This window comes from Rana temporaria, chromosome 1, assembly GCF_905171775.1.
Source record: "Rana temporaria chromosome 1, aRanTem1.1, whole genome shotgun sequence".
Lineage (NCBI taxonomy): Eukaryota > Metazoa > Chordata > Amphibia > Anura > Ranidae > Rana > Rana temporaria.
In genome coordinates this window covers 159,127,071-159,133,605 of record NC_053489.1, presented here as the reverse complement: position 1 = coordinate 159,133,605, position 6,535 = coordinate 159,127,071, and the positions used below count along the sequence as shown (strand labels likewise).

Below are 6,535 nucleotides of genomic sequence, written 5' to 3'. Positions count from 1 at the left end.
CTAAAATACAGTATTTGTCCTTTATAATCCAGCTGGGATATTTCATGCCTTTTTCAGATGTTATTTACAAAACAAATACAGAAACAGTTGTGCAGAGTTTTGGCTTCTAACATTGTCTTTTTAATTATACATGAAATGCTCATTATTTTCTGTGATCCCTTGCCAAGATTTTCCAGTGTAAACAATTTACAAAGCTGCATTCTCATATTAGCACAATATGTGATTACAAGCGCTGCTGGTATTTCATGCAAATGCATATTAGTGTAAACTTAGCATGATCAATGTAATACAGTTCATGGGAATTACTCTTAACAACAACCTAAAAGCAACCTGTAAGAAAAGCAGTATAGGCACGCAATTATGTGCAGACTTTGACAGCTGTCAGCTGTGCTAGGACAACAACATGCATGGGGCTCTGCAGGGGTCAAGTCCTAGGGAAAAAAGGGTGGGAACTCCCCCCAAGATCCACTCCCCCACCAAAAAAAAAAAAAAAGATGATACGCTCATATGCATAATTACTAAACCACATGTTTTTTTCGATCCACTGTACCTTAGTAATCCTTTATGTTACTGGCCGCTTCCTGTATATGGATTCATCGAGTAATAAGCGGGTATTCCGTCACTTCCTCGATGCCGCAATGTCTCCTAGGAGCTTTTGTCATGCTTCTTTCTAAATCCCACGATAACTCATGGCAGACCTCCGCAATGTCTCCTGGGAACAATGACAAAAGCTCCCAGGAGACATTGCGGCATCAAGGAAGTGACGGAATACCCGCACACTACCTGATAAATCCATATACAGGAAGCGGCCAGTAACATTTAGGCCTCGTACAGACGACCAGATCTATCCGCTGGGATTGATCCGCGGATCAGTTCCAGCAGACAAATCCGGTCGTCTGTACGGCCTAGCGGATATTTTTCCGCGGAGATTCGTCCAGCCGATCGATTTCAAGTGGATAGAAATTTCTTTGCATGCTAAGAAATCTATCCGCTTGAATCGTGTCCAGCAGATTGATCCGGTCGTCTGTACAGACTCACCGGATCAATCCATCCGCTCCCATCCCTCGCATGCGTCTTAATGATTCGACGCATGCGTAGAAGTAGTTGCCTTCCAGCGTCGCGCACGTCGCCGCATCATCGTCGCGGCGACGGCGCGACACATCACCGCGGATGTATTCCGCGCGGATTTCGATCTGATGGTGTGTACAGCCATCAGATCCAAATCCGCCAGAGGATTTATCCGCTGGACCGTTTCCAGCGGATATCCTCTGGTGTGTACGAGGCCAAAGGATTACTAAGGTTCGCCTGCCCCTGACAGTGACTCAAGCTGGGCATCGCCGCTTAGTGAAGGATTGGCTCGGGCGGCTCGGCTGTTCTCTGCTGCTCTAGTCCTGCAAAGGGAACTGCTGTGAAAAAAGTGCAGGAACTCCGTTCCCACGCGTTTCCACAGGACTTGAGCCCTGGGGCTCTGGTATTTGACTACAAGGAGTATGCAATCCGAGAATGTGTTCCTGGGTGTTCCTGGGTGCATACTGCCCTAAGCATAATAACCGTTGTCAGCCTCTCATCGAGTTTGATAGGCTTGTAGGAGGACTGGACAGCCCACTTGTGCCCTCTGCCTATAGTTAAATGCAAGAACCTCATGCACCGGGACTAAATGCCCAGTGTCCATGGGGCCAAAGATTCCAAAGTGAAACCCCCAAACAGAGAAGGATCCTACTTTGATACACTTATGCCCTGTACACACGATTGGTTCATCCGATGAAAACAGTCTGATGGATTTTTTCATAAAGCTGACTTTTATCAGTCTTGCCTACACACCATCAGTTAAAAAACGATTGTGTCAGAACGCGGTGACGTAAAACACAACAACATGCTGAGAAAAATGAAGTTCAATGCTTCCTAACATGCGTCGACTTGATTCTGAGCATGCGTTGATTTTTAACCGATGGATTTCCCCACAGACGATCGTTTTTTTCTATCGGTTTTTTAACCATCAGATAATTTTAAAACAGGTTCTACGTTTTTTCACTGATGGGAAAAAAACTATGGGGCCCACACACGATCGGTTCGTCTGATGAAAACGGTCCATCAGACCGTTTTCATCAGACGACCGATTGTGTGTACGCGGCATTAGAGTGTCCATACCAGTTTAGGATACAGGAATAACCTACACAGGAATGTGCTTGTGGCATAAATTAATGTTGACATCAGTGTATGGCATTGGCTATTGCTCCTTTTGTTGGATTATTTTTGTTTAGCAAATTATATTGACCCCAAAATTACACAATTCCGGATCCTTGAAGCACTACCAGCATCTTGACCCAAAACAGGAGGTTATGTCATACATGACCTGGAACAGGAAGTGGTGTCACTCTGCTTTCACATTGTCTCCAGACAAGAAGAATAACAATATAACAGCTACCATGGAGATGTATGCAAATAACCATATTAAAACTGTAAGTGATGCAAATAGTGTCCCGTCCGACAATGTCAACAACCACATAAATAACTATTAATAAAGCCAGAACTGATGTTCAATCCAGCACCTTGCCAGTAACCATAAATACCCTACAGCACCTGATATTCCCAGGCGGTCTCCCATCCAAGTGCTAATCTGGCTCAACCCTGCTTGGCCTCCAAGATCACACGAGATCATACACGTTCAGGGTGATGTGGACGTAGGAGCACAGTAACTATTGAGATAGTATCCCGACTTATCTAAAATAACAGACTAAAAAACTTCCAATGCAGCAACACAGCTACAACTTGGAAAACAAAATCTAAAATAATAATATATAAAACACACATCAGTGGATAATAAAAACAAAATCCAACAAAAGCACCATAGTAGTATTAAATAAAATTAAAAGTGCAAATACTAAAATAATGTGCTAATAAAATCAGAAATCATTACAATAAAATTTGTATTATAGTAATGCTAAGACCCATATATAGAGATCAGAGAGGTAATATAAATCCAGTATACACAAAGTAAAATGCAAAAATAAGGAAGAATAAATCAGGCATTGCTTATAAAGCAGTTAAAGTCAAAATCAATGTTTAATCCAGAGGGGGATTGCTTCATCGAAGTTTCAACATGGCACAAGCTCGTCTTCCTCAGGATCCTGAGGAAGGCGAGCTTGTGCCTCGTCAAAACGTCAAAATAAAACTGCGTTCACCTTTCAAGACCCGTGAGTGCTGCTTTCTCTTTTTGTTTATATGCAGTATATATATATTGTATATATTATCCCTAATCACCATCACATCTATTACTGTCCCTATAGAGCTTACAATCTAAGATCCCTAACTCACATTTATACATACACATACTAGGGTCAGTTTAGATAAGAGCTTTTATTCATATAATAGCTGCTGTCAGCACTTCCAACACACACACATAGGAGGACCTCAAAGTGAAAATCCAGCTTCCACATTACTGGGAGAGTGATACTCACCCAAGCTGCAACTGCCCCAGTGCAAGGCCAGAGGCAGTAGTTTTTGTGTCAGTCCAGACCTGACAATGCAGATCCACCTATCAGCAGGCTATAAATGGAATTACAATAGAATACAAAACATTGACAGTAGTATATCAACGTTCTGATATAATCACTAGTGCTAGCCTTCCGTTTCCCAGGTGTATTGTACAGAGTTACCATCAATCCAAACTTAAGCACTCACACTAGCCATATACCTAAAACCTTTTATGTATTAATAAACACATTATTTCATTTAAAGCTGGGTTCACACTGCAGCATGCTCCGGATCACAGCAGGAGTCTGGTGTGTCTCCATTCACAGTTTAAGGTCCAATTTCAGTCCGAATTTTGAGCTGAATTCAGACCTGAAATGGACCAGAAGACCTGCAATTTGCACAGGAGCCCCTACGAAGATGTGTGAGCTGGCTCCATAGAGAGACGGTCACAATCTCCTGCTATGAGAATTGGATGCAGGGAAACTTGAAAATTGCAGCCTCACTGTGCCCCAAAATCCAGCCTCACTGTGCCCCAAATTGCAGCCTCACGGTGCCCCAAATTGCAGTCTCACTGTGCCCCAAAATCCAGCCTCACTGTGCCGCAAAATCCAGCCTCACTGTGCCCCAAATTGCAGCCTCACGGTGCCCCAAATTGCAGTCTCACTGTGCCCCAAAATCGCAACCTCACTGTGCCCCAAAATCCAGCCTCATTGTGCACCAAATTGTAGGAAGTGAGGAGGAAGTGAGAGGGCAGCCAGGACATAACTGGAGAAAGATTAGAGCCATGGGAGACGTTCTCCCAGTGTGATCCCCCCTGTGGAAGAGAGCATATAGGAAGAGGAAAGCCGCGGGATCGCAGAGCAGAAAAACACACTGTCATTGAAACTGTCTCTGCTCTGCTCACTCTCACACAGCCCCGCCTCCTCCTGACCCCACGCCTGTGAGACAGAATACATCCCAGCATTGGACCTGCGTTCTGTCTATTACAAGCGCGGGTTAAGGAGGAGGCGGGGCTGTGTGAGAGTGAGCAGAGCGAAGACAATGTCAGCTGTTACAGCGTGTTTTACCACTCTGCAATCCCGTGGCTTTCCTCTTCCTTTATTCTCTCTTCCAAATCGCGCTGGGAGAATGTCTCCCGATCAACCCCGCCCGCCAGCGGTTCCTGCTCCCCCTCTCCCAGGCAGCCCAGCTCCTCGCCAGCCCTCATTTTCCAGTAGGCGAGTGGAAAATTTTAGGGCTGGTCTAACAGTTATTTGAAGTTTGCAAAGAGCAGCATTGTATTCAGCTACAGCGGAAAACATACAACTAGCTAAAAATCACACAAAATAAAAACAAGCTAAGAGATTTGACGCTGCTACAAATCTTTACTTAAAAGTTGCTTGTGGACATGGCCTTCAATGTTGCTGAAAGGGGTTGTAAACACTCGTGTTTTTTTTCACCTTAAAGTGATTGTAAGGCTTTGTATTTAAAAAAACAAAAAACAAATATGTTATACTTACCTCCACTGTATCTGCCACACAGAAGAACGGGGAAGGTGTGTTTACACACACCTCTTCCCGTTCTTCAGCTCCTGTGACTGATCGCGGGACACCGGCAGCGATCGGGTCCGCGGGTCCCGCGGTCACGGAGCTTCGGACCGGGTCGTGCGCGCGACCCACGGCTGGGCTTTTAAAGGCAATGTACCTGTACGTGCCTGTGCCCAGCCGTGCCATTCTGCCGACGTATATCGGCGTTAGGCGGTCCTTAAGTGGTTAAGAAAGGCCCTAGAGAAGCAGGAAACACTGTTAGGGTCCATTTGAACCTCAATATTCTTGTACAATGGGTTAATTTTGTGCAATGCAATAAAGCGGTGTTTCGGCCCAAAAAAATATAATTAAAAGCCAGCAGCTATACATACTGCAGCTGCTGGCTTTTAATAATAGGACACTTATCTGTCCTGGAGTCCAGCGATGTTGGCACCGCAGCTGATGTTGTTTTAACTTTGAATAGTAAAACATTTTGGGCTAGATTCACAGAACACTTACACTGGCGTATCTACAGATACGCAGCGTAAGTGAACAAATGCTCCGTCATATCTATGCGCCTATTCTCTTAACTAAATACGCCTGAATTTGGCCTCCATCCGACCGACGTAAGTCTCCTACGCCGTCGGATCTTGGGTGCATATTTACATTGGCCGCAAGGGGCGCTTCCATTGATTTACGCGCCGAATATGTAAATGACCTAGATACGCCTATTCATGAACGTACTTGCCCCTGTCGCTGTAATCTACGCAGTTTACGTAAGGCGTACGTCCGTCGTAAAGTTATTCCTGCTATAGGTGGCGCAACCCATGCAAGGTATGGACGACGGAACAGCCGTCGAATTTTACGTCGTTTACGTAAGTCGTACGTGAATGGGGCTGTGCGTAGGTGACGTTCACGTCGTTCGCATTAAGCCGTCGTATCTTATGGAGTATATGCAACATGATTCTGAGCATGCGCGCGCATGCGCCGTTCGATCGGCCCTTCATTTACATGTGGTCACGGTTAATTTAAATGTAGCACGCCCACTACCTGCCTACTTTGAATTAGGCGGGCTTACGCCGACCGTATTACGCTACGCCGCCGCAACGTACGGGGCGAGTGCTTTGTGAATACTGCTCTGGGCTCTCTGCGTGCCGTCGGCGTAGCGTATATTCGATACGCTACGCCCGCCTAACGATGCGCCGAGGTACGTGAATCTAGCTCTTTATTTCTGCCAGTAAATCCCTTATACAGCCCACTTCCTGTTTCTTGTCTGGTCATTAGCCTAGGCTTATGACATCATGCACAGTTCTGTCTCTCACTCTTGTGAGCATTTGCCAGGAAGGGATGGGGGGGGGTGAGTCAAACGAGGGCCAATGAGAGTTGCAGAGCTGGAGGTGTGCCTCTGTGTGTCTGTGTAAATCCAGGAAGTGAACAGGCAGCAGCTTCAGCTGCCCACAATTAAAAAGACTGCAGCCAAACTCAGTGGAGGGAGATTTCTGCAGCATATTTGACAAGTACAGAATCACAGTATATATAAAATAATATGCAAAGTG

The 6,535-nt window shown here is 45.4% G+C and overlaps 1 pseudogene; it reads right to left on the bottom strand.

The window, feature by feature from the left end:
* Positions 1-2,568: 2,568 nt before the first annotated feature.
* Positions 2,569-2,687, bottom strand: LOC120925446 (annotated as a pseudogene).
* Positions 2,688-6,535: the final 3,848 nt, after the last annotated feature.